General features: G+C 39.4%; 1 pseudogene; it reads right to left on the bottom strand.

Annotated features, from left to right (window-relative positions):
- On the bottom strand, positions 1-27478 carry LOC134358678 (meprin A subunit alpha-like; annotated as a pseudogene).

Here is a 27478-nt window from a genome sequence, read left to right as displayed (position 1 = left end):
TCTTGCAAGACATTAAAAGATTTGTAAATTAGTGAAAATTTCAATTTATAATCCACCTATGAGCATTATCATGATTTAATTTCGTTTTCTGGCAATTATGTTAATAATAGCAATAGTCAACACCAGCACACCTGCAATTGCACCAATCAGGACTCCCAGGACTGTGCCATGAACCTGTGCTGTCTCACAGCGATCACCAAAGAGCTGGTGTATTTGAGTTGACGCACACCTAAAAAGGAACAACATTACAGAATATGACATAACAATATCGCACAAACAACAGCCTTTCTGTCCAACAGTTTAATGCTGGTGCCTACAGTATGTTCCATACAGATCCCCCCATCTAACAGCTTCCAAGTTCACTAACACATCCTTTCTACAGTCTTCATGTGCTTACCTAGGTTTCCCAGTGAGCAATAGTTCTCTACTATACCAATAATGCAAACTGTGTAGAGCCGTAACAAGCAACTCTGAGAATGTGTCATCAGATAATGGCCAGGATAAGTTGTAAGGAGCAGTTTACCCAGTGGCCCTGATCTATAAGAGCATCTTCTGAAGTCACAATTAATTATTTTTGGTCATGCTAATTTCATGTTCTGCATTTTGTTTGAACTTGATGATGAAACTGGAAAGAGATACAGGGCATTACGGAGAATGGTAGTTTAGGCTGCGACGGCTATCAAAACAAAATGGATTGCTTAGTCCTCCCATTTCACTCTTTTCCACAGATGCGACCTGACCTGCTGTATTCCTCCAGCATGTTCTGTGTGTTGTTTGGATTTCCAACCTCTGCAGGCTTTATCGTGTTTGAATCTTGCCCATCTTCTATCAAACACAAATATAGGGAAAATTCTATTCTCGCTCGGAGCTGCACATCTCCCTAAAGATTATACTGTGTTAAAGATTGTTGCATGGGACTAATGGGTCAGGTAGGCAATATCTATCAATAAAGTTGAAGTAATGCTAGCATGGGGAATACAACGTGGGCTTGATGATGATCATCAATATTCTCTTGCCCAGCAGTGTCATATATTTGTATACTTTTTTTTTGCTACAACGTTTATAATCATGCCATTATTACAGGTATAATTACAACATTTAAAAAGATATTCAGACAGCTACATGGAAACAAAATGATGAGGGAAAAGAGACAAATGCAGGCAAATGGCATTAGCTCAGATGGGCAACTTGGTTAGCATAGACAAGTTGAGCTGTATGGACTTTTTGATATCAAATAACTCTATCAACTTAGTAGGACATGTGTCCGATTGTCATGTGGTGTAGCAAATTCAAATATTGTTGAGGTTGGCTTTCAACAAAAGTAATTTGCATTTCAGAAAAGGGTAGATCAGATCTTTGTAACAAATGGACATCTGTGGTTCTGGAATCAGAGAAATCAGATTTCATAGTGCAAACTGAGACAAAAGATCATCAAAATTTTCTAAGTAAACCCTGCAAAATAACTATTTTGCTCCTTCAAAGTACCACACATGAGTTACAGAAGCTTCACCTACCTGCAACTTGCTTTCCCATTCACAATAACTCAGACTGCTGAGTATCTAGTCTGTTCTACTGCTCGCCGATGCCTTAATGGAGGACCCCTGGGCTGAATTGGCACTTCTGTATGAATCAGTGGAGTCAGATCTTTGAAAAAAAGATTAGTTAAGTTCAGCGATTGATTTTTGCATTTTGATAATTGTTTCTTTCCTGTTTTCTTCTATAATCTCTGGGTTAATTCCCTTGGTCTTCTCTCAATCATCCAGAGCTTCTCTCCAGTGTCTTCTTCAAGCATCAAATTAGACAAGACTCTGGATACAGAAAGTATGGCATGAACCACATCCAGCCATTTCTGTGCCATTATCCATTATCCATTATGCAGGTCATTCATGAGTGTGAGAATCATGAATTGAGTCTAATCCATCCCTTTCCAACCTTGGACAAGTGCAAAAACCACCTGAGGGTGTATGTGCCCCCTAGTCCATAGTTCAAAGACTATGCTACGTTGCATATGGCAATTGTTGCTGCTAATGTCACCCCAGTGGCCCTGATTCGGGAACCACATGGTTGCAAGTTTAGCACCCAATGAAATTCTCCGTGTAGTTCAAAAAATCCTAGAAGTTATTGTTACCATTTACAATGAATGGCAACAATCTGTGTTAGGTGTGAGTCTAACAATGTCTGAGAGGTAGAGAAAGGGAGGGGAACAGCACGGCCAAATAGGAACAGTATGTTCTTAAAAAGTGGCAATGCTTCAAAATAGCACATTGCATTGAGCAAGATTGAGTGGAGAGGTTGCTTTCAGGGTCATATTGAGAGTCCTGAGGTCATGTATTGAGAGCACACAAACGTCCCGGTGTAAGTAGGGGCAGAATCACACCACCTCACAAATCCAAACTCCTCTCCCATTAGCTCTCTGCTGCCCCACATGTGGAGTCTGCGATTCTCACATTCGCTCATTCATTGCCTCAGAATCCACACCAGAGAAGAAGCTTTGAAGGGACGATCTCACAGTAGTTTGTTTGATGCATTTAATAAGTGGCTCTGTATCCATTGGAACTTAGAAGAGCAAGAGGAGACTTGATGAAACATATAAACTCATTATGAGTGTATACATAGCATATTCTTTGCAGTGTTGGGGAACCAAAACCTGGAAGTCTTAGGTTTAAAGTGAGAGGGAAAATATTTAATAGGAACTATGGAAGCTATTTTATGTTACACAGAGCAGCAAGCAATATGGAATGAGAGGCCAGAGGAAGTGTACCTGATTAAATTATCCCACCTGAGGGATAACCAGTAAACTAATCCCACTCCAGATCCATAATTCGTAGTTGTTAGGTGTGTCAGCTGTTTTTTTAACTAACAGTGCATAAACCTTTGTATTTTCTGACCCCTGGTTTATTGGAGAAGTAAGCTTCAATCATTTTTCTTCACCATTAAGAAGAACAGAATGAGCAGTGTACTGTACCCCTTCAGTCTTCCATAGTGTGTTTGAAAAAGCAGCATGTCAAATTACCACATATAAAAGTAGCAACTGGAGGTAGACTCTCACATATTTCCCCCTCTAGTTCTTCAAACCATACACCCATCAACAATACCATTTACTTTACAAAATTTTGCCAAGTTTCTCATTCATGTGTCCCTGCCATGAGCTCTCCTTATAACTGACTGTTATCACCCTGTTGACCAATCATATTTATTACTTGCACAAGTAACTAATTTCTCTGCAAAAATCCCTAAACAACTTCAAATCACATGAAGTTAACAATGAAGCACAGAACTCAGCTTTCTAAACCCGACTTTCAGTCTGCGATGGGAAAGTAACAACCACACCAAGAGAAAACATGAGAAGAAACTTTACCATTGAACTCAATAATAATAATGAGGTCATCATTTTTTAAGAAACTTTTGCGGTGGAGATCCCTGTGTGATATGAATCTTGCCCATCCCCGGGAGGAACTCCAGTAACAGTCGCATGCATGATTGTAGTATCCAGTTAATGTGGGCTTGTCCCAATAGGAGGTGCTATTGCTGCCTGTAATTAAACAGTGTCATACATATTAGGTCATTTAATGCTACCTTAAATATTAAAGCAGAGTGCAGAATCATATTGGTAGGAAATATGAAGCAAATCTAACAATTTAATAGTGTAACAATCTCAAATTTAACAATTCCAGTTGAGTTTATTATCAGGTTCAGAAGGACAGTGAGATACAGATAGAATGAAAAACTCCTTGCAACATCATCACCAGTACAAAGGTATAAATAAACACAGAATAAAAATTCCATATATGTTACAGATCTAATTATACCATGTTTGTTAAAGCAAGACTGTAATATCAAAAAGCAAAGGTGCAATACAAGTCCATGGCAATGCAAGAAGTAATCTATGGTGTTCCATTGCTGAGATAGGGTTAGGATTGTGCAGATATATTCAAGAGCCTGATGGTTGTAGGAAAGAAGCTGTTCCCAAACCTGTGGTGTGGGACTTCAGGCTTCTTATCATCTGCTTTGGTTTGGTTGATGTTGACCATGAGATTGTCATAGTGGCCCCACTCAACTAGATGCTTTATCTCACTCCTGTATATTCACTCATCGCCACAAGTGATCTGGCCAACAGTAGTTGTGCCATTGGCGAATTTATCAATGGTATTGGATCTGTGCTTAGAGATGAAGTTATAGATGTAAAGAAAATGGTGCAGGGGGCGAAGAATGCAGTCTTGAGATGTATCTGTCTTCGAGTGCAAGAAGGGTGAGACTGCGCAGGCGCGTGACATCAGCAGGACCGAGCGGTAGAGTTTAAAAAAGAGACCACCCTATACAACGGGCAGCTGTCGGAGCGGGCAGCAGAGTAAGTGGGAGCAGAGTGCAGGGCTTTGGCTTCAACGGTAAACGGGAAGAGGAGAGAGCGAAGCGCCAACTCTTTTTTTTTCATCCCCCCCCACCCCTTTCGCGAATCGGCTCGGACAGAGGGGAATAGCAGGGTTCTCACAGCTAACGGTACGAGTTAACCATTTAAAAGTTCATCTGTTTGGCGAGGTAAGTGGGTGAGTTGACTTATTTTTCCTGTTTCATTCCTGTAGAATTAGATAGCATGCCTGCAGAGTTAATGCTTTGTTCAGGGTGTCAGATGTGGGAATCCTGGGAGACCTCCAGCCTCCCTGATGGCCACATCTGCGCCAGGTGCACCGAGTTGCAGCTCCTCAGAGACCGTGTTAGGGATCTGGAGCTGCAGCTTGATGACCTACTGCTTATCAGGGAAAGTGAAGAGGTGATAGACAGGAGCTACAGGGAGGTAGTCATCCCTAGGCTACAGGGGTCAGAAAACTGGGTCACTGTCAAGCGAGGGAAGGGAAATGCCCGGATAGTGGAGAGCACACCTGTGGCTGTCCCCCTTAGCAACAAATATCTTGTTCTGGATGCTGTTGAGTGGGATGACCTGACGGGGGACGCCCACGGTGAGCGGGTCTCTGGCACTGAGCCTGGTGCTGTTGTGCAGGAGAGAAGGAGGGAGAAGAGAAATGCGGTAGTCGTGGGGGATTCCATAGTCAGGGGAACAGACAGGAGATTCTGTGAGCCTGACAGAGATACCCACATGGTGTGTTGCCTCCCAGGTGCCAGGGTACGGGATGTCTCGGATCGGGTCCTGAATATTCTAAAGGGGGAGGGTGAGCAGCCAGTTGTCTTGGTACATGTTGGTACCAATGACATAGATAGGACAAAGGAGGAGGTCCTGAAGAGAGATTTCCAGGAGTTAGGAAGGAAGCTGAGCAGCAGGACCTCCAGGGTAGTAATCTCGGGATTGCTACCTGTGCCACGTGCTAGCGAGGGCAAGAGTAGTCGGATCAGGCAGATGAATATGTGGCTGAGAGACTGGTGTGGGGGGCAGGGCTTCAGATTCTTGGATAATTGGGATCTCTTCTGGGGGAAGTATGACCTGTTCAAAAAGGACAGGTTACACCTGAACCCGAAGGGGACCAATATCCTGGCGGGAAAGTTTAACAGAGCTGTTAGGGAGGGTCTAAACAAATTTGGCAGGGGGATGGGAACCGGAATGATAGAGTAGAGGAAGGGGAAAACAGAAATAAATCTAAGATAGTGAGCAGTAAAGATGTCAGGAAAGACAGGCAGTTGATGGGGCAAATTTGTAGCCATTGGGATGAGTTGCAGTGCAATAAAGTTGCAGTGAAATCAAAGCGGAAAGTATCAAATACTGGTCTTAAGGTGTTGTACTTAAATGCACGCAGCATAAGGAAAAGAGTGGATAATCTTGTTGTACAGCTACAGATTGGCAGGTATGATATTGTGGCCATCACTGAGACTTGGCTAAAGGATGCATGTCTCTGGGAGCTGAACGTCCAAGGTTACACGGTGTATCGGAAGGATAGGAAGGTAGGCAGAGGGGGAGGCGTGGCTTTATTGGTAAGAAATGATATGAGAAAGAGGTGATATGGGATCGGAAGGTGCAGAATCTTTATTGAGCTAAAGAATAGCAGGGCTAAAAGGACCCTGATGGCAGTTATTTATAGGCCTCCAAACAGCTGCAGGGATGTGGACTACAAACTACAACTGGAAATAGAAAAGGTTTGTCAGAAGGGCAGTGTTGATAATTGTGGGGGATTTTAACATGCGAGTGGATTGGGAAAATCAGGTCAGCACTGGATCTCAAGAGAGAGAATTTGTAGAATGTCTGCGAGATGGCTTTTTAGAACAGCTTGTTGTTGAGCCCACTAGGGGATCGGCTGTACTGGATTGGGTATTGTGTAATGAACCGGAGGTGATTGGAGAGATTGAGGTGAAGGAACCCTTAGGAGCCAGTGATCATAACATGATTGAGTTCACTGTGAAATTAGAAAAAGAGAAGCCGAAATCTGATGTGTCGGTATTTCAGTGGAGTAAAGGAAATTACAGTGGCATGAGAGAGGAACTGGCCAAAGTTGACTGGAAAGAGACACTGGAGGGAAAGACAGCAGACCAGCAGTGGCTGGAGTTCATGCGAGAATTGAGGAGGTGCAAGACAGGTATATTCCAAAAAAGAAGAAATTTTCGAGTGGAAAAAGGATACTACCGTGGTTGACAAGAGAAGTCAAAGCCAAAGTTAAAGCAAAAGAGAGGGCATACAAGGAAGCAAAAATTAGTGGGAAGAGAGAGGATTGGGAAGTTTTTAAAACCTTAGAAAAGGAAACCAAGAAGGTCATTAAGAGAGAAAAGATTAACTATGAAATGAAGCTAGCAAATAATATCAAAGAGGATACTAAAAGCTTTTTCAAGTATATAGAGTAAAAGACAGGTGAGAGTAGATATAGGACTGATAGAAAATGATGCTGGAGAAATTGTAATGGGAGATGAGGAGATGGCAGAGGAACTGAACAAGTATTTTGCATCAGTCTTCACTGAGGAAGACAGCAGTATACCGGACACTCAAGGATGGCAGGGAAGAGAAGTGTGCGCAGTCACAATTACGACAGAGAAAGTACTCAGGAAGCTGAATAGGCTAAAGGTAGATAAATCTCCTGGACCAGATGGAATGCACCCTCGTGTTCTGAAGGAAGTAACTGTGGAAATTGCGGAGGCATTAGCGATGATCTTTCAAAAGTCGATAGATTCTGGCATGGTTCCGGAAGACTGGAAGATTGCAAATGTCACTCCGCTATTTAAGAAGGGGGCAAGGAAGCAAAAAGGAAATTATAGACCTGTTAGCTTGACACCCTGTGGTTGGAAAGTTGTTGGAGGCGATTGTCAAGGATGAGGTTACAGAGTACCTGGAGGCATATGACAAGATAGGCAGAACTCAGAATGGATTCCTTAAAGGAAAATCCTGCCTGACAAACCTATTACAATTTTTTGAGGAAATTACCAGTAGGCTTGACAAGGGAGATGCAGTGGATGTTGTATATTTGGATTTTCAGAAGGCCTTTGACAAGGTGCCACACATGAGGCTACTTAACAAGATAAGAGCCCATGGAATTACAGGAAAGTTACATACGTGGGTAGAGCATTGGCTGATTGGCAAGAAACAGAGAGTGGGAATAAAGGGATCCTATTCTGGCTGGCTGCCGGTTACCAGTGGTGTTCCGCAGGGATCAGTGTTGGGCCGCTTCTTTCCACATTGTACATCAACGATTTAGATTGTGGAATAGATGGCTTTGTGGCTAAGTTTGCTGACCATATGAAGATAGGTGGAGGGGCTGGTAGTGCTGAGGAAATGGAGAGTCTGCAGAGAGACTTGGATAGATTGGAAGAATGGGCAGAGAAGTGGCAAATGAAGTACAATGTTGGAAAGTGTATGGTTATGCACTTTGGCAGAAAATATAATGGGCAGACTATTACTTAAATGGGGAAAGAATTCAAACTTCTGAGATGCAACGGGACTTGGGAGTCCTCATACAGGATACCCTTAAAGTTAACCTCCAGGTTGAGTCAGTAGTGAAGAAGGCGAATGCAATGTTGGCATTCATTTCTAGAGGAATAGAGTATAGGAGCAGGGATGTGATGTTGAGGCTCTATAAGGCGCTGGTGAGACCTCACTTGGAGTACTGTGGGCAGTTTTGGTCTCCTTATTTAAGAAAGGATGTGCTGACGTTAGAGAGGGTACAGAGAAGATTCACTAGAATGATTCCAGAAATGAGAGGGTTAACATATGAGGAATGTTTGTCTGCTCTTGGACGGTATTCCTTGGAGTTTAGAAGAATGAGGGGACACCTCATAGAAACATTTCGAATGTTAAAAGGCATGGACAGAGTGGATGTGGCAAAGTTGTTTCCCATGATGGGGGCGTCTAGTACGAGAGGGCATGACTTAAGGATTGAAGGGCGCCCTTTCAGAACAGAAATGGAAAGAAATTTTTTTAGTCAGAGAGTGGTGAATCTATGGAATTTGTTGCCACGGGCAGCAGTGGAGTCCAAGTCATTGGGTGTATTTAAGGCAGAGATTGATAGGTATCTGAGTAGCCAGGGCATCAAAGGTTATGGTGAGAAGGCAGGGGAGTGGGACTAAATAGGAGAAAATGGATCAGCTCAAGATAAAATGGCGGAGCAGACTCGATGGGCTGAATGGCCGACTTCTGCTCTTTTGTCTTATGGTCTTATGGTCTTATGATCAACAAAGAGGAGATACTGTTAGCATACTGATTGGGATCTGCTGATGAGGAAGTCAAGGATCCAGTTGCAAAAGAATGTGCAGAAGCCCAGATCTAGGAGCTTGGTGATCGGTTTGGGGAGGATGAAGGTGTTGAACACCAAACTGTAGTCAAACGACAGCATACTATCATGTGCATGACTGTTGTCCAGATGATCTTGCTCTAAGTGATGACCTAATGAAATAGCATCTGTTGTTGACCTGTTGTGGCAATAGGCAAACTGAAGGGAAACCCGGTCATTTCTGAGTTTAAAGTCGATTCGCGCCAGAAACAAACACTTCAATGGATTTCACCTGGGTTTTTCATTATTAAAAAGTCTTATCTAAACTTTGGAATGAAAAATATACTGAACTATTAGGTTCTTCAATAATGGTTGTTCGTGATCTGCAGATTCAAGAACATTATTGCATTGATAGCAGTATATTTTAGTCTTCTGTCCATAAACTATTACAGAGAAATAGTAGGTGAAATTAATCAGCACAGTCTTAGAAAAAGAATATTTTAATTCAATTTGGTATTTTATCTTTTATGACATCCATGTTTACATAGTCTAGATATGGGATCCAGTCACAAGAATTCTCCATATCCCTGAGCCTACTAGTGTGATCTCAATTGCAAAAATTATATTTTCATTTTAAGTGCGAAATTATAAAAAAAACAATTAAATGGTTTGATACATTTAAAATATTTAAGTAGTTTGTAATATTATAAGGAAATATTAAAACTAAAGGAATTTATCTTTCAATGCCCTTCCACTCCTTTCCCCTGGGATCTCCAACAAAATCAAAGCAATGCCAAATCCAGCAGTGAATCAGCAACATTGCAGTCCACTGCTGTCTCCTCATGGAGATCAGGAGCAGGATGAAGAAACATATTTTGGGTGTCTGATTAAAACCAAGACGTACTGAATTTTCAGGGATGTACCACCTGTAGTTCTATTCCTTGGACTTCTATCCAGACCCAGCTATTGTCGCACTTCCTGATCACTGAGAACAAATTTCCGAAATACCCTAATAACCTTGACCCCACCAATCAGTATTTCTATGCATGTCGTGATCTCCACTCTCTGCCATGATATTTTGATCATCAGGTCCCTCTAATCCCCATCCTTTTTCACTTGTCCCAATTTACTAAATATGTCACACCAACTGTATGATCTTTAACAATATCTCCTCAAACTCAACTTTGTTTCTCTGATGATGCTGCCCCGAAATCCGCACCTTATCCAGGCACCTGTCCAATGGACCTCTGTAACTCCCAGCCACCCCTAATTAGGAAGGCTGCACAAGACTTCACTATATAGTGAAATAACGAAGGCACGTGGCAAAGTTTAGTCTGTGGCTTTAGAGACAGAAGGAAAAGTTAAAGTTTAAAGTAAATTTATTACCAATGTACCTGAGCTGTATGTCACCATATACCAAGTTGAGATTCATTGAAAGAAAGAAAGGATGAAGTTCAAACTGTAAATAATTTTTAGAAGAGATAGCAGCGCGTCACGTGTGCGCAGCCCTCCAGTGAAAGTGATATCTTATCCATTAAATAGGGTCCGTGGACAATTCTGATTTGATAGAGACAGACGTGAAAGCACAGAGGAACACATGGAGAAATTTCTGAAACGCATGTTCACTGCTGTTGTTACTGCATGTGCGACCGGGCCATGAGGAAACGACATGATTTGGTGACATGAGTCAGCTGCACCTTTCCTCATTCCCTGTCACGCCACTGTTGAGCATGAACGCACGCGAGGTCATTACCCTTGCGTCATCCATGTCAGTGTGGGAAGGAGACTATCCCCTCGAGCTTGCAAATGACGGCAGGCTGAAAAGTATGTTTGACATTACACCTCTGCCGGCATTCTGGATCAAAGTCAAGGCTAAATATCCTGAGATAGCCACGAAAGCACTGAAAACGTTGCTTCCATTTCCAACATATCTCTGCAATGAATGCAACAAAAAACTAAACTGCGGAATAGACTGGACATAAGGAACCCCCTTCGGGTATCGCTGTCTCCCGTCACCCCTCGATGTTGCAGGGAAACAAGCCCAGGGCTCCCACTGATTCAGCAGTATTGGTGTGTTGCAATGATTTTATAGGTTCATACGGGGAAAATATGTGTTGTGTGTTTAATATCCAAACATTTCTTAAAATGTTATGATACTATTGACTTATAAGTGACTTATATAACCATATAACAATTACAGCATGGAAACTGGCCACCTAGACCCTTTTAGTTTGTGCCGAACGCTACTCTCACCTAGTCCCATCGACCTGCACTCAGCCCATAACCCTCCATTCCTTTCCTGTCCATATAGCTGTCCAATCTTTCTTCAAATGATAATATCGAACCTGCCTCTACCACTTCTACTGGAAGTTCGTAAGTCCGTTCAACACTTACTTCAAGCTCCCCTGATAATTGACTTATCACTGTATTCATGCGAGGAAAATATGCGCTGTGTGTTTAATATTAAATTCATTACAGAAACCCTTTTAGAAATGAAATTGAGTGTATTAGCCACTTATCACCCATATTGCGGTCATGATTAACACTCCACCCCCACCCAATCAGAATCACCAAAAACGATTTGTGAAAAAAATCGGCACGTTCACACATGTGCACTGGTGCCCGCGCAAGGCTTCATTGTCATTGTAGTCTTTCTCGGGGTAAACAACGCATTTGACTGCTACTCTTCTCCGTTGGCAACCCTACCCCCCTCCTCCGCTCGCCGGTCCGCAAGAATATTGTCAATAGTAAACTGGTCTGCAGTGCAAAAACTGTTGGGGACCCCTGTTTTATACTAACTGAAAACAAGGAGAAACAGTTTGACCAAAGTTCAAGCTCTTTCTTATAGAATCCATTTCAAACAGATGCTAAAATTGTAACAGAGATATTGCATTTATTTTCTCACCTGGTATAAGATGACTTCCAACTGTAGTGAAGCTTCGAGTAGACGATATTCTGAGTTTCACATCAGGATGCTGGTCCAGTACTGTAATGATAAGTTGTCTGTTCCCAACTGGCCATCCAAGCATATCATCATTTTCACCACTGCACAGGTGGAAAAATATCCCTGTATAATTTTCATAACGAGAATGAGGTCTTAAAGTTAAACCATATTGATATCCTTCGGGGCTATCAAAACATGGACTGGTTATGGCCCTCTTATAATTGTTTCGAAGCTTTTTGGTGAAGTTCCTTACATGCCAGACACTATAAGGACATTTAGTCTCGGTAAGTGTGATATCATCCAGGAAAATACCACCTGAAGAATCACTGGAGTTACCAATTATTCCTTCAAAAACATAACGAAACTTGGCTGTCGCATTGAAGGTCACATGGGCAATGTTCCATGAATGGCTGCCATCCGCTATAGAGAAAGAAATAAATGATAAAAACATGAAATATTTGTCAAAGTTTTAACAGTCAGAATGAATTATCATACAAGGCCTAGAATTTAATGTGGTTGATGAGGTCTCCGGGAGTAAAAGGAGTAAAGCACTTTCAGATGAAGTGAAGTGAAACAAAATGAACCAATCTGTAAATGAGTAGTTTCATGACTGGAATAACTAAACATAAAAGTATTCTTTCTAACCAGCACATCAACATATGCTCAAAGTATTATTATATTGCAATTATTTATTGAAAATAGTGAAAAATTTGGTTTCTAGGTTACTTGGATAGTTTCTGTTATTAGATTTTAAAGCTCACCAACCCTCCAGATCAAAGGTGTCGCTATGGAATAAGGAATTGTTATGGATGCTAATTTTTCAGAAAGTTCTCTTAGCCAATGATACTCAAGTTCCTCACACTGATCACTGTCAGTGCTATTTCCTGCTCACACCCTGAAATGGAAATTTACATCAGTTTCACTGGCAATTTCTACTCTGTACTAATTTACACACAGTTCAAATCAGGTTCTTCCTTTCCCTACATTAGTTTTCCCTTCTCTATTTCAGGGATAGATAGATATTCAACATTTATGAAAAACCAACAAACCCATAACTTTCTTGGCCACACTCCCTCTCTCGCCAGTTCCTGAAAGGACAGTGCTAGTTTCCGGTTTCCTCTATCTTTGTTATATCTACTTCGATAATGTTACCTCCCACACCTTTGCTTATGATTTCCTTCATCAGTGATTATCCTTAATGAGCAGATCTTCAGCGCATTCACCCCATTCACTGCACTTCTCCATTTGATACTCTCCTGAACCCACACTTCATGGAAAACACACAAAATTCTCAATGAACTCAGCAAGAGCGGCAACCTGCCTGAAGATTAATGAAAGGTCAACATTTTGAGCTAAGACTCTTCATCAGGACTCAAAATCAGGCCTTGTGAAGGGTCTCAACCTGAAAACTTGTCTGTGCATTTCCCTCCATTCTGTTTGAGTTGCTCAACATTTCCGGCATCTAGAGAATCTCGTTTCCCCATTTAATCATTGTCTTCATTTTCCATAATCATCAACTCCGCAATTAACACTATCACTGCCACCTATAGTGTGGCACGACCTCTAAACATATGAACCCCTTAATACCCCAAAATGTTTCTTCAGGACTTGATGAGTCCTGAGGAATGGTCTCGGCCTGAAACGGCAATGCTTACACTTTTCCATAGATGCTGCCTGGCCTGCTGAGTTCATCCAGCATTTTGAGTAATAAGTGTAATATTTCTAGTTTGGTGATGATACAAAGCTCACTAGCAATATGAGCTGTCAGGACGATGTAATGAAGCTGTAAAGGGATACAGAAAAGTTGACAGATTGGATCACACATGTCAGATGGAACATATTGTGTAAATGTATGAGATCAAATGGTTTGGTAGGGAAAACAGAAAGGTAGAGTGTTTTTTTAAATGGTAAGAGATTGAAAGTTGCTGATGTTAAGGGGGTGGGATCTGGGCATCCTAATGCATGAAACATTGAAAATTAGCATACAAGTACAGCAAGCAAATAGGAAGGCAAACAGTGCATTGGGTTTTACTGTAGGCAGACTAGAGTAAAAGAGAGGAGTAGAGAGCATTAGCTCTGATTATATACATCATTGATGAAACTACATTTAAAATATTGTGAACAGGTCTGTGGTGAAAGTGAGTGCCAGCTTGGCATTTGATGAGAGATTAAGGAGACTGGACCAAGAATTGAGAAGGTCGCCATTAAGAAGTAGGGTACTTGACTGGGTAGATGTGGGATAGATATTTCCCCTGGTTGGGATATCTAGACCAAAGGTCATAATTTTAAAATAAATGCTGGCCAGACTGGATAGAAGTGAGAAGGAAATTCTTCACCTGGGTGTACTGAATATTTGGCTCAATCCCTAAGCATATTCAAGACAGAGATTAGTAGATTCTTTGATATCGATATTAGACTTTTGGACAAATATTATGCATAGGAGAGATTTGAGTTCAAAGTAAATTGATTATCAAAGTAACACACTCAAAATGCTGGAGGAACTCAACAGGCCAGGCAGCATCTATGGACAAAAGTACAGTCGACATTTCAGGCCATGACCCTTCAGCAGGACTGAGAAAAATAGATGAGGAGTAAATAACTCCTTTCTTTACTCCTGCAATCTAATCCTCATCTTCTTTTCTCCAGTCCTGATGAAGGGTTTTGGCCCAAAACATCAACTGTACTTTTTTCCATAGATGCTACCTGGCCTGCTGAGATTTTCTAGCATTTTGTGTGTGTTGCTCGGATTTCCAGCATCTGCAGCTTCTTCCTTGTTTACTATCAAAGAAGTTATTTGTCACTATATACAATCCTAAGATACATTTTCTTGCAGGCATACTAAATAAATCTGATAAGCATAACAGAATCAATGAAAGACTGCACCGACAGGTCGTATGTAGCCCGCAGAGTGTTGCCATGATTCACCTGTGCCATCTTGCAGATTTAGAGAGAAATGGACAAACATAGACAAATGAAGTAATAGGTTATCAGTCTAAAAAGATCATACCTTGTAATGTATGAATTTTAACTAGTTTTTGAACAGTTCCAGTTCCATCATCCATTTTCATCCATATAACGAGCTTATCCATTGGACTGCCTGTCATTTTGTAGAAAAACTGAAGACACTGCTCATCCCTTCTGGGGTAAAGGATCCTGGACTCCAGAACAGCACTTTCACCAGTCTTGTTATTCTTAGTATCAAAGTACATAAAGTATCCAGCATCTAAATTGTGAATAATTTGTTAGAAACTGGAGAAAGTGGAACTATTTTTGTACGTAGTAAAAAAAAGCCTCAGATTCATTCATTGTTTTACAACTATGGAACAAATTAAGATACAGAAATTATTGGTGACAAGAGAAAGAATAATTTTAGTTTTACACATCTATATCAAATGATAGACTTCAGGATGAAGCATGCTTCAAATCAAACTCAATCTGAAATTAAAGAAGCAATTGAAGATATGATAATCATTTATTTCTAATTGAATAAAACAAAACAGGATCATTGTTTAAGTTGATATTTACATAACTGAGTGTAAAAATGTAGTAGATGTCTGTAGGCGATTGCTCAGCAGTTTAGGGGCTGCTGATTATATAGCATTCCTGAAATAAGCTTCTGATGTGCAATTATATTTTGTTCCAGTCCTAGTTTGTCCATTGTTATGTCATTGATCATAAGATTTTGTTTCTTCCTTCTGCCAACAATGCAATCAATTCCCTTTGGCATCATCCTGTATATTCCTTTCATTTTTTTCAATAGATCATTCATGCTATCGCCTGTCAGAAGTTACTTGTGTAGCTTTTCACATTTGCCAAGTTTCCTTATTAACATAGAAACATAGAAAACCTACAGCACAATACAGGCCCTTCAGTCCACAATGCTGTGTCAAACATTTCCTTACTTTAGAAATTACCTAGGATTACCAATCGCCCTCCACCTTTCTAAGCTCCATGTACCTATCCAGGAGTCCCTTAAAATACCCTATTATATCCGTCTCCATCACCGTCACTGGCAGCCCATTCCATGCACTCACCACTCTCTGCATAAAAATCTTACCCCTGACATGTCCTCTGTACCTAGTTCCAAACACCTTAACACTGTGCCCTCTTGTGTTAGCTATTTCAGCCATGGGAAAACGCCTCTGACTATCCGCACGATCAATGCCTCTCATCATCTTATACACCTCTATCAGGTCACCTCTCATCCTCCATTGCTCCAAGGAGAAAATGTCAAGTTTGCTCAACCTATTCTCATAAGGCATATTCCCCAATCCAGGGAACATCCTTGTAAAGCTCCTCTGAACCCCTTCAATAGTTTCCACATCCTTCCTGTAGTGAGCTGACCAGAACTGAGCACAGTACTCCAAGTGGAATCTGACCAGGGTCCTATATAGCTGCAACATTACTTCTTGATTCCCAAACTCAATCCCACAATTGATGAAGGCCAATACACTGTATGCCTTCTTAACCACAGAGTCAACCTGCGCAGAGCTTTGAGTGTCCTATGGACTAGGACCCCAAGATCCTTCTGATCCTCCACGCTGCCAAGAGTCTTATTATTAACATTACATTCTGCCATCATATTTGACCTACCAAAATGAGCCACCTCACACTCATCTGTGTTGAACTCCATCTGCCACTCTCAGCCCAGTTTTGCATCCTATCAATGTCCCGCTATAACATCTCGCAGCCCTCCACGCTATCCACAACACCCCCAACCTTTTTGTCAAACTTATTGGAAGCAATGGCAACAGGTACAGGTCATATTCTTCCTAATATCCATTCAGGCTCCTGGATTAAACAGCTTGTTCGATGAAGAACATGTGATGGCTCTGGGCCTGTTGTCACAAGAATTTTGAAGAATGAGACATAACCTCATTGAAACCTATCAAATGGTGAAAGGCCATGGTGAGTGGATGTGGAGAGGATATTTCCTTTGGTGGACGAGTCTAAGACCAGCGGACATAGCGTCAAAATAGAGGAGCATCCATTTAGAATGGAGATGAGGAGGAATTTCTTTAGCCAGAGAGAGGTGAATCTGTGGAATTCATTGCCATAGGCAGCTGTGGAAGCCAAGTCTTTATATATATTTCAGGCAGAGGTTGATAGATTTGTAATTGGTCAGGACATGAAGGGATATGGCGGGGGGAGGCAGAGGTCTGGGTTTGAGGGGGAAAATGGATCAGCCAAGATGAAATGGTGGAGCAGACTCATTCAGTCAAGTGGCGTAATTCTGCTCCTATATGTTATGGTCTTGTGGTCTTATTACTGCTTCGCATCATTTATTACAAGGTCAAAAACTTTTCTTATCAGCAGGAAAGCCATCCATCGTAAATAGAATTCTAAGTCACAATGCTGTAGAGTTCTCTGTTCTTTGATTTCAATTCTTATTGGACATATTTAGATAAAAATAGTTAAAGTCAAGATTATAGACCCGGAAAGTCACAGTCGTAGACAGAATTTGTGAATAATACGACACCGTGAAGACGTTGAGAGTGGTGACCTTACTAAATTCCTTTCTCAATTTTTAATGGACGTGTTCGGTTCTGATCAATTTTTTTTTTCTACTCCTCCTATACTTGATCATGTTCAGCAGGCTTTAAGAGCAAAACCTCCTAAAGAGTTGAAGCCTTGACCTGTTTACTCCAATTCCATTATCTGCATAGCAAGGAGCATTTAATTCGAATTGCCCATCGGAAAGGGGTTATTGAACACGGAGACCTCAAGTTTCGTCTGGTTGAAGACTACAGTCCTGAGGTAATGCAAGAAACCGGTGATGTCAGAGCTCTAGCAAAGAAAGTTCCAACCACCTCTGCTATTTGCAGCTCACCTAAGGGTTGTTCTGCCTGATAAATCACGTAAATGGTTTAAATCCATGGACGAAACTCATCAGTTCCTTGAGGATCAATGTTCAATCTCAGCAGTCTAATAAATTTACTGTTTCTTCATGTCTGTACTCATTTGGTTTCTAAGTTAATAACCAGTTCATAGATCTGGACTTTCAAAGTTTGAAGGATTTTGCCCTCGGATTAATAATACTCGTAGTTTGTTTTGAAGTTTGAATGTTTATCACACTTTTATGTTAAAGTTCCTTTTTTTCCCCTTTATTATTTTATTTTATATTTTCAATTGTTCGTTTTTGAAAATAATTGAGAATCTGATTTGGTGATTGATGGGTTTTTTTCCTGAAATATTAATAAGATTGTATTCTGTTTCATTTTCCAAGATCTCGCCTTTCAAAATGTTTTGCAAACAGCTGTTCTTTTTAACATTTATTTGGTGTTTTTTATGGCATTCTTTTCTCAATGTTTTGACTGTGGGTGGTATTTTGCATTCTTTTCAATTTTGGAGATTGGCCTTCAAGAGAGGTGGGAGTAGGGGAGTTTCTAGATAGCTTTCTGGCTGTCTATTGGCCAGTTTTCAGGCTTTTGTGGCTGGGAAGTGAGGCTATTTTTAATTTAGTTGTTTTCATCTGGGCTTATCTGAAACTATAAATATGGTCTGAATTGTCGGAACTTCTGGTTCCCCTTTAAACCTTTTTCCATCTTCCTGATTTATGAGTTTCCAATGCGTTAAGGTTAATCCTTCACATACCATATGGCTTATTCAAGTAAAATGGATAATATTATTAACTTTGTTTCATGGAATATGACTGGTTTGAACCATCCGATTAAATGGAAGTAGATTTTTAAAGTTTTTCATAGATTGAATGCTCAGATTATCTTTGCCCAGGAAACTCATGTGAGGAAGGAGGATAATCGGTGGTTTTTTAGGTCTTGGAAAGATGAACAATTTCATTCCAACTCACAGGATAAGGTGAAAGGAGTCCCTACTTTCATAGATTCCTCAATTTCATTTGTTCACTATGAAACAAGTTCACACCTGAATGGTAGATTTTTGTTAATTACTGGTTTACTTTATAATCAAAAAGTTGTTATGGTTAATATCTATGCACCAAATACCGACTATCCTGAATTCTTTAAGCATTTATTTGCATCCCTTCCTAATTTAAATGAATATACATTGATAATGGGCAGAGATTTTAACTGTTGCCTGAATCCATCAATGGACAGGTCTGCACCCAATCAGGTACTTCCAAACAAATCCACTATTTTTATTAATTCCTTTTCAGTTGACTCCAGAATTTTAGAAGTTTGGAGGCTTTTAAAGATAAAGAGTTCTCATTCTTTTCTCATGTGTATCATAATTACTCTAGAATTGATTACTTTTTTATGTACGCTCCGTTAGTTTCGTCTGTTACTGCCTGTGAGTACGATTCAATGGCCGTCTCTGATCCTGCCTCCTTGAAGCTATCAATCAAATTAACTGATGTAACTTTCAGCGCTCCACAATGGCGGTTCAGTTCTACTCTGCTTCAGCAGTTAAACTTCGTTAACTTTATTAAAGAACAGATTACCTTTCTCTTTTCAACTAACTTCACGGAAGAAATTTCCAGCAGGATATTATGGAATACTTTTAAAGTATATATCAGTGGACAAATTATTTCATATTCTGCTGGATTGAAAAAATGAATTAATAATGAACTATGTACATTGGTTGATAAGATTGAAGAAATTGATAAAAAATATTCTGCTGCTCCTAATCTTGAGCTTTATAAAAAGACAGTTGAACTTCAGATGCAACACAGTTTATTATTAACATCCCCGATTGAAAATCAATTACTTAAAACTAAGAGTCAATTTTATATACATGGTGAAAAATCAGGTAAATTACTGGCCAACCAATTGAAAGCTGCTTCGGCTAAACGTCAGATTATTAACGTTCGTAAACAGGATGGTATTTCGATGGTTGACCATGATGAAATTAATAAATCTTTTCAGGAATTCTATACCTCTTTTTACCAATCAGAATTTCCTGATGATTCTACCATAATGCATGAATTTTTAAGGAAAGTGAATATTCCAAAATTAGCATTTAATGAACGTTTAACACTAGATGCATCCATTACGGAAGAAGTAAAGAAAGCAATTTCTTCCATTAATTCTGGTAAAGCACCCTGTCTGGATGTGTATAAAGTAGAATTTAAACATCTTTTTCAAATTTACTTTCTCCTTGGTTATGTAGAATCTTTAAGGATGCCTTATTTGTAGGTAAATGATCACAATCCTTTTATGAAGTATATATTTTTTTAATTCCTAAAAAAGATAAAGGTCCCACTGAATGTGTATCATATAGATCTATATCCTTGTTGAATGTGGACTCCAAAATCTTTTCCAAAATATTAGCAATTAGTTTGGAAAATGTATTGCCACAAATTGTCTCTGATGACCAGACAGGATTTATTAAAAATCATTATTCGTATGTTAATGTTAGGAGGTAAATGAACATTGTATATACATCTTCATCTAAAACTCTAGAATGTGTTATTTTGCTTGACGCCGAGAAGGCGTTTGATAGAGTTGAATAGGAATAATTAATATGCCTGAGAAATTTACTTTTAGCCCAAAATTCCTACCTTGGATTAAATTGATATATCATACACCTTTGACTTTTGTACTTAGTAATAATCAGCGATCCCCCTTTTTTAGGCTTTGTCGAGGTACTAGACAGGGCTGTCCTTTAAACCCTTTACTACTTGATATTGCCTTGGAGCCCTTGGCAATCGCTCTTCGTGATTCACCCAATATATTTGGCATTATTTGTGGGAATGGGATGCATATGGTATCACTATATACAGATGACCTGTTACTATATCCCTAACCTAGAGAAATCCATCCCTGCAGTAATATCATTCTTTGCTCAGTTTAGTAGTTTTTCTGGTTATAAATTGAATCTTAATAAGAGTGAGCATTTCTGATTAAATATGCAAGTTCCAATTTATAGACAATCACCATTTAGACTGGCTACTGATTATTTTACTTATTTGGGTGTTAAAACTACTAAGAAGCATAAGGATCGATTTAAAGTTAACTATTTATCCTTAATTTTTCATGTTAAACAACTGCTTACTAAATGGTCCTCATTGCCCCTATCATTGATTAGTCGAATTAATGCCACTAAGATGATTATTTTACCTAAATTTCTGTATCTATTTCAGGCGGTACCAATCTTCATCTCTAAATCTTTTTTTGATATTATTGATTTTAAAATTTTTCTTTGTATAAAATTTTTTGAATCTTTTTCATGTTCAGTTATTAAGAGATTGGGCGGCTTAAATTACATATGTTACTCGGAGTCTGTGATTGTATATGTTAACTGTTATTAATGTAATCTTAATCTCTTTGTATTATTATCATTATTATGTTTAATATTTGGAAACTTAATAAAAAAGATCGAGAAAGCAAGAAAGAAACAATTCCTCACACTTCCGCAACCCTTTTAGTCATATTTGGACGAATCAAAATACTGGTTTTCTCTGCCATTCATAACTGAAGACCAGATGTCATTTGATACCAGGCAAGCCAAATTAATGTTACCCTATTATTTTAATGTATGGGCATTTAATAATATTGTGGCTTCACCTGGAATCAAATTCATATTTAATAAGATCCAGATTGTATCATTATGAATGTTATTACATGCTCAGTATAAAATGGTAACTAATATGCAACAGCAGTTCTTAAATAAAACTCAGTCAAAGATAAGAGTTTTAGGGAATAAAACATTTGATAGGATAGGTCAAGAGATATCAAGGTTTTCACCAAGAAGTCCAGAACTGAGAGGAAAATTGTTAAATGAGAGCTTTCTGATATTTGGCTGTAATATCAGGAAGTTTTTCATCACACTAAAGGTATTATAAATCTGAAACCTCTTTCTCAGACTGCTTTTGAGGAGTAGGCCAATCTGAAATGACGCAACTGAGATTTCTTTAGTCAAGTTTATTTGAGGTTATGCAAACAAGGCAGGTAAATGTTGATCAGATCTAGGTCAGCCATGATCTTTCCCCATGACAGAACAGGCGCAAGGATCGGAATGGTGGATTAGGTGATCATGGGCAATTGAAAGAACTTGATGGTTCACACTCACCTCTGCATTTTCCATTTATAGTATGATCTTCATTTCCAGGACTGCTCTTCACATGAACCCAATCGGTAGCATCCTGTTCTCCCCGGATCATGCCACAGATATTAAGAAACTCAAATGCACATTGGTCCAACAGTGTGAGAGTGGCATCTGAGATAAAGGTTTATGTGAAAATCAAAATTAATCAATATCCCTGAAGAGGACCATAATCATCAAGAAAAATAATTGAAAACTGAACTTACTGCATTTATACATTCGATTTAACCTCAGCAGATCAAGAGCACTGAAGTCTAATCGCTGTCCAATAATGTCATTAAACGCTGGTATCTTTGTAGTGATGGTTGGCACACTATTGTTTTTGTTGAAGGAGAATGGTGCATAATGCATCAGAGATTCATAATCATATGGAGAATTCTGGTCAGTAATGATGTCATCACCATACACTTCAAAATTTATCTTCTTATCTGAATAAAGGTACAACATTGACATTCAGCAGCAGTTAAGGGTAATTTATTTTCAAAATTAGATTAAATGATAAATTTATTTAATTAGAATTACAGATTTTATACCAATAACCAAGCAACCCTATTGTTCTTTTGCAACATAGAGGTATTAAAGTATCATTTGAAAGAAATTACAAATACCTGATGTATAAATTGAAACTGAAGGATGTCATTTGTCCCATTGGCTCCCAGTATAGTTATCCCAATAGTCCCATCTCCTCTCTATTTCTCTGATACGTATTCCCCATACACATGCTCATCATTTGTCCTTTGATTCTTTTTGCCTCCACCCTACACTCAGAAGTCATTGGAATGAGCTAATTACTTTACCAGCAAGTTTTTACCATGTGGGAGGAAGCCCATGTGTTCATGGAGAAATCATGCAAACTCTACACAGACAGCATCGCAGGACAGGGTCAAGCCCAGATCCTTTCAGATCTGTGTCAGTATGCTCAACTAAACCAATATACCTATGAGATTGTTAACTTGAAACCTTACCAGGCTGAATTTCATTCCACCGAATATTAACGTAGTAACCACGGTCTGTTCTTGAGTGCTCGTGGTAAAATCCCAGTGCATGCAGAATTTCATGCTCAACAATAGCTTTTGTGTCACACGATGTACCGATGGACAAATCTTGGCCTTTGTGGTTATTACCAACAAAAGACCAGCACCTGTTCAATGAAGACACTATTTTGACAATTACATACAAAGAAGAAAAGATATAGTTGTTTAGAATCCAGTAGATATGTTTGAAATATGGTCATTTTAGCAACGTACAGGACATATTTCCATATTTCCATGACACAGCCGAGGAGGAGTCACGTTGGTGCTAAATTGTGACTCTTTTGTGTTCATCTATGTAAACAGCTTAATTTCTAACTTTAATGTCTCTCCTTTTCCCTTTCAGCGTGGCTGGGGTTCTGTTAAAGCCCCTGACCTGAAGTTACACTCAGACCTCGGTTCTTTGCCGTGGTGGGAACTGCTCCCAGGAGCTCACAACCGGCCGCTTTTCGATACCTCACAGACGCGGCCCAGAAAACGAGCACGCTTTCAAGGTTGTGAGGTTTTGCAGCCCTGAGGATGGGCTGATTCTGAGCCAGTGCCACTGACTGAAATGTCGCAGGAAAGAATGAAGCATCAGGAACACAGATCAGCTGTCAGAAGCAAGTGGAGGGTGCTGATGTTTATTTTTGTAGAGATGGGTAGGGGTGGGGGAGGATAATTGCCTTCCTGCTGCTTGTGTGTGGGAGGGGAAACTGGGGGGTGCTTTGGGGTTCTAACTTTTTAACTGCCACTCATTCTTTGGGGCTCTCTTCTGTCTTTGTGGATGTCTGCGAAGAAAAAGAATTTCAAGAATTTCAGAGATTTCCTCTCTGATATTAAATGGAATTATTGAACTGTAATGCTGATATTAAAATAGCATCAGTTCTTTGGTGTTGTTGTTGTGATGTCAATCATAAATAGTATGCACGCCAAGTTCATGATTAAAATAAGCTGCAGGAATATGCAAGGATTCTTTCCCGGTACCTGCAGAGAGCCACAAACTCAGCTATAGCTCAAATATTTAATTCGACTGTCAATGTACACTGCACAATATTAAAAATACGAGCCTCCAACCATCTCCAAAGGTAGCTTGAAATGGAGTGCAGAGATCTTCTTCCTGATCCTGGTGTAGGCAAATCAAGTTATGAACCACGCTATACCTTACGTTATGGAAAAGATGAGCAGGACAGGGAGAATAAAGGGAAGGGCTGGGACATGGTGTAGGCCAGGAGAGACTGAATGAGAATAGTAGTGGTGGTGTTTCAGATCTTTCCTATTTCTCTCTCAGTCTCTCTTCTCTTTTTTTTCAACTTGAAACATAATTTCTTTCTAAAATTTCCCAGAGATTTTCTGAGGATTAATTTAGTTTTTGTCTCTGCATTTAGAGAAGATTTTTAAAAGTATATTGTTGTCTCTTTTGAACAAAATCAACAATATTTCTTCTTTGTACATCATGTTTAATGCACCAAGGTCCATCAATATATGGAGAGGGATAGGTAGAAAGATAACTCACATATCTGCCATCAATTAATCATAGAGAATTAAATACAGATTTTTGGTTTAAATAGTTGCAAAGAGAATTTCAGAGTGATCAGATGAGGGCTCTTTTAATGAGAGATAGAGATGAATATGCAGAAGATAAATTTGGGAAAATTAAGAATGCAAACGTAGAAAGTTAAGTTAAAAGAAAAGGTGAAGCAAGGGTAAATCAAACTACTGCAGATGCTAGAAATCTAAAGCACTGGTCAATATTTACAGCATGAACCTGCTATATTGTTTAATACTTGCAGAGTACCTGAAAGGAGATAAATAATACTTGGCTCTCTTCTTCACAGTCAAAACAGCACACAGTTTGTACTATTTTATGAAACTAAGAATCTTTGGTGCAGTCTATATATAAAAAATAATTATCAAACTGTATATTTTTATACGTACCCATTTAACTTTTTAAAAGATAGGAAAGATTTCTCTCCTTCGTATGGTTTAAAATCAATGCACGACTTTAAGCGAAACTGCTCAAACACATGCAAGATGATGCCCTTGGCATTTAACTCTGAAAATCAGAATTTAAGCAATTCATTTGAAGTATTTTTACACAATAAACCAACGCTAGGTAAATATAACAAATGAAGGAGTTTGACCATAAATCTCTTCACTTGTAATGGTCAAAAGCTACTTAAAAGATGATTTAAAATGATACCCAAATACCGCTACTTCATGCTTATGAGATGATGAGAATGGATTTTTCTGGAAATTCTCAGTGTAAGTGCCACTATGTCTTTCAACTCCTGAGCATATGCTCACTGACATGTTTCTGTTGTGCTCTGTGAATGGGCTCTGCATGGAGCCCAGCCACTGAGTAGAAACTTGCTCAGTCCCTAGGAATCATGTTCCAGGAAACATTTAATTTGAGCAACACACACAAAAAATGCTGGTGAATGCAACAGGCCAGACAGCATCTATAGGAAGAGATACAGTCAATGTTTCGGGCCGAGACCCTTCATCAGGAGTCCTGACATCAACTGTACCTCTTCCTGTAGATGCTACCTGGCCTGCTGCATTCACCAGCATTTTGTGTGTGCATTGCTTGAATTTCCAGCATCTGCAGATTTCCTCGTGGTTGCAAACTAATAATTAGATTTTTTTTGTGCTTCTGTTAGAGAAGGAAGTAACAATATCCTAATTTGATATTTTTATTATTGTTTACGTTTATTTTCATGTTTTCAACTATATAAAATGTTTTGAAGAATCAACTTTGTTTTCTGTTCAAACATCATTCAGAATTCTGGCAAGATTGACCCCTCTTCTACAAAATAACATGGAGAAATTTCAGATATGCACGTTATGCATTCATCTTTTGTTGTCCCATGATTTAACTTTAGGAAAGCATATACAGTTAATGAAGCGAAATGATCATTCTCTGGGCTACAACATGTGCAGTAGAAATTGCCTATCATTCTGGGTCAAAAATGATTCGGCTTTGATTTATTTTACAATGAACAACAGCAGTGAATAAATTTGTTAATCAACACAAAAGTGAAAAAGTGCTCTGTACATTTAGCAATATTTCACTTTTGAATTCTGATTGCTTATCTATAATAAGTTCCTAAAGTTGTTGTTGCGAGAATACACATAAAATTAAGATGTTTGCTGGCCTGGGTTAGCATCAGTGACATCAGCAGTTGGTCTGCCACCTGCCCTCAGGGGAAGGAGAAATAAGGAACAATGGAGCAGCGTCTGGAGATGTGTAATGAAGGAACGGGGGAGAGAGACAGTGGTCTGGAGCGGCTCCCCTCTTTGAACCTTGAACTGTTTGAAGTGATGGACAGGCGATACCCCAGCAGGGGGATAAAAAGGGACAGGTTCGCTAAGGCAAGACACACGCCACCCGAGGTAACGAGACCCTGGAAGCGGTGCGCCTCTCACGAGTGGGTGAGAAGTATCAGACAACGCCCGGGGTGGAAAGGTACGATCAGCGGGAACCCGGTGTGTGTCCGCCCTTGCCTGGGTGCCGGGTTCACTGCAGAGGATCGACCACATCTGGAGGAGGGGTCACAGTCGGTGACCTCAGGTGACATCTTCAAGGACCCGCCCAAAAAGTTGCTTGTGAGCAATCTCGCCGGTCTGTGAGTGAAGCAGTGTTCTGAATGATCAGTTGTTCCTGTTCTATCTCTCTCTTCCCCCACGTTGTCCATCGCCATGGCAACGATTACTGCGAACTGAACTGGACTGAACTTTGAGTCATTTTGAAATTTGGTCATTTACCCCTAGACAACGATAGAGCTTGATTGATGCTGTTATCTTAATTCTGTGCACATGTGTGTTTATCATCGCTGAACTGTTGCATTTATTATCCTTTCGATTACTGTGTTGCTTGTTTCTTTAATAAAACTTTCTTAGTTCTAGTACTCCAGACTCCAACTGAGTGATCCATTTCTGCTGGTTTGGCAACCCAGTTACGGGGTACGTAACATTGTCAATGTAAACATTTCAAATTGCCCTGTTTGGACAAGATTGACCACTATCCTGCAAAATACCATTGAGAAATTTCAAATCTGCACATTAAACATTCAGATAATATTAGATGCTTAAATCAGGACATTAATAATGAGTGTGAAGACCTCCATATTAACAATAATTTATAAATAAAATTTTACCAAGACTATCTGTTAGAATGTATGGAATTGGGAATGTCCATCTCTTTGTTGGGTCTTTACGAGCATTCCGTTCTCGCTGAAACAAAGTAAGGAAATCAATATTCCATGAAAGATGACAACATGGTACAACAAATGAATCTATTATGAACCAACATAATGCATATCATACTTACAACTACTGCAATGTCTCCCTGAATCAAAAACCTTTGGGATTCTATCAGAAAGGTAATCGGAAAAACATATTATAAGAAATTCTACATGTTGATCAAAGATGCTATGTGAATTTTCAATAATCCAGAGAAACTTAGAAGGATATACTAGTAAATTTAAGAGACTTAACTTTCAAGATAGTAGAGAATTCATTCTTTTTTCTAAGTCTTATAAATTACCTGCATTTATTTGTGGGATATCCTCTTTTAAATTGCTAACATCCACTTCATAATCTAATTAATGAAGAATTAGAAATGAATACATTAATCATTAAGAAAGACGTTGTGTTAAAGGCTTTCAAAACAAGTAACAGAGAAAAGCAACACTTACAATTTTCAGAAGGAACCTTTCTGATCTGGAAAAAGAAATATTTGATTTTAAATGGTAGAAGTATAATCAAAATAATTTGAAAATGAACATAGTGCATCTTACCACCAAAGTTTCACAATATGCCAACAAAACTACTAAAGAAAAGGAATACAATGCGGATGAGTGCAT

The sequence above is a fragment of the Mobula hypostoma genome, chromosome 2, assembly GCF_963921235.1.
Source record: "Mobula hypostoma chromosome 2, sMobHyp1.1, whole genome shotgun sequence".
In the NCBI taxonomy this organism is placed as follows: domain Eukaryota; kingdom Metazoa; phylum Chordata; class Chondrichthyes; order Myliobatiformes; family Myliobatidae; genus Mobula; species Mobula hypostoma.
The sequence above is the reverse complement of the archived record's forward strand: the minus strand, read 5'-3'. Positions and strand labels throughout refer to the sequence as shown.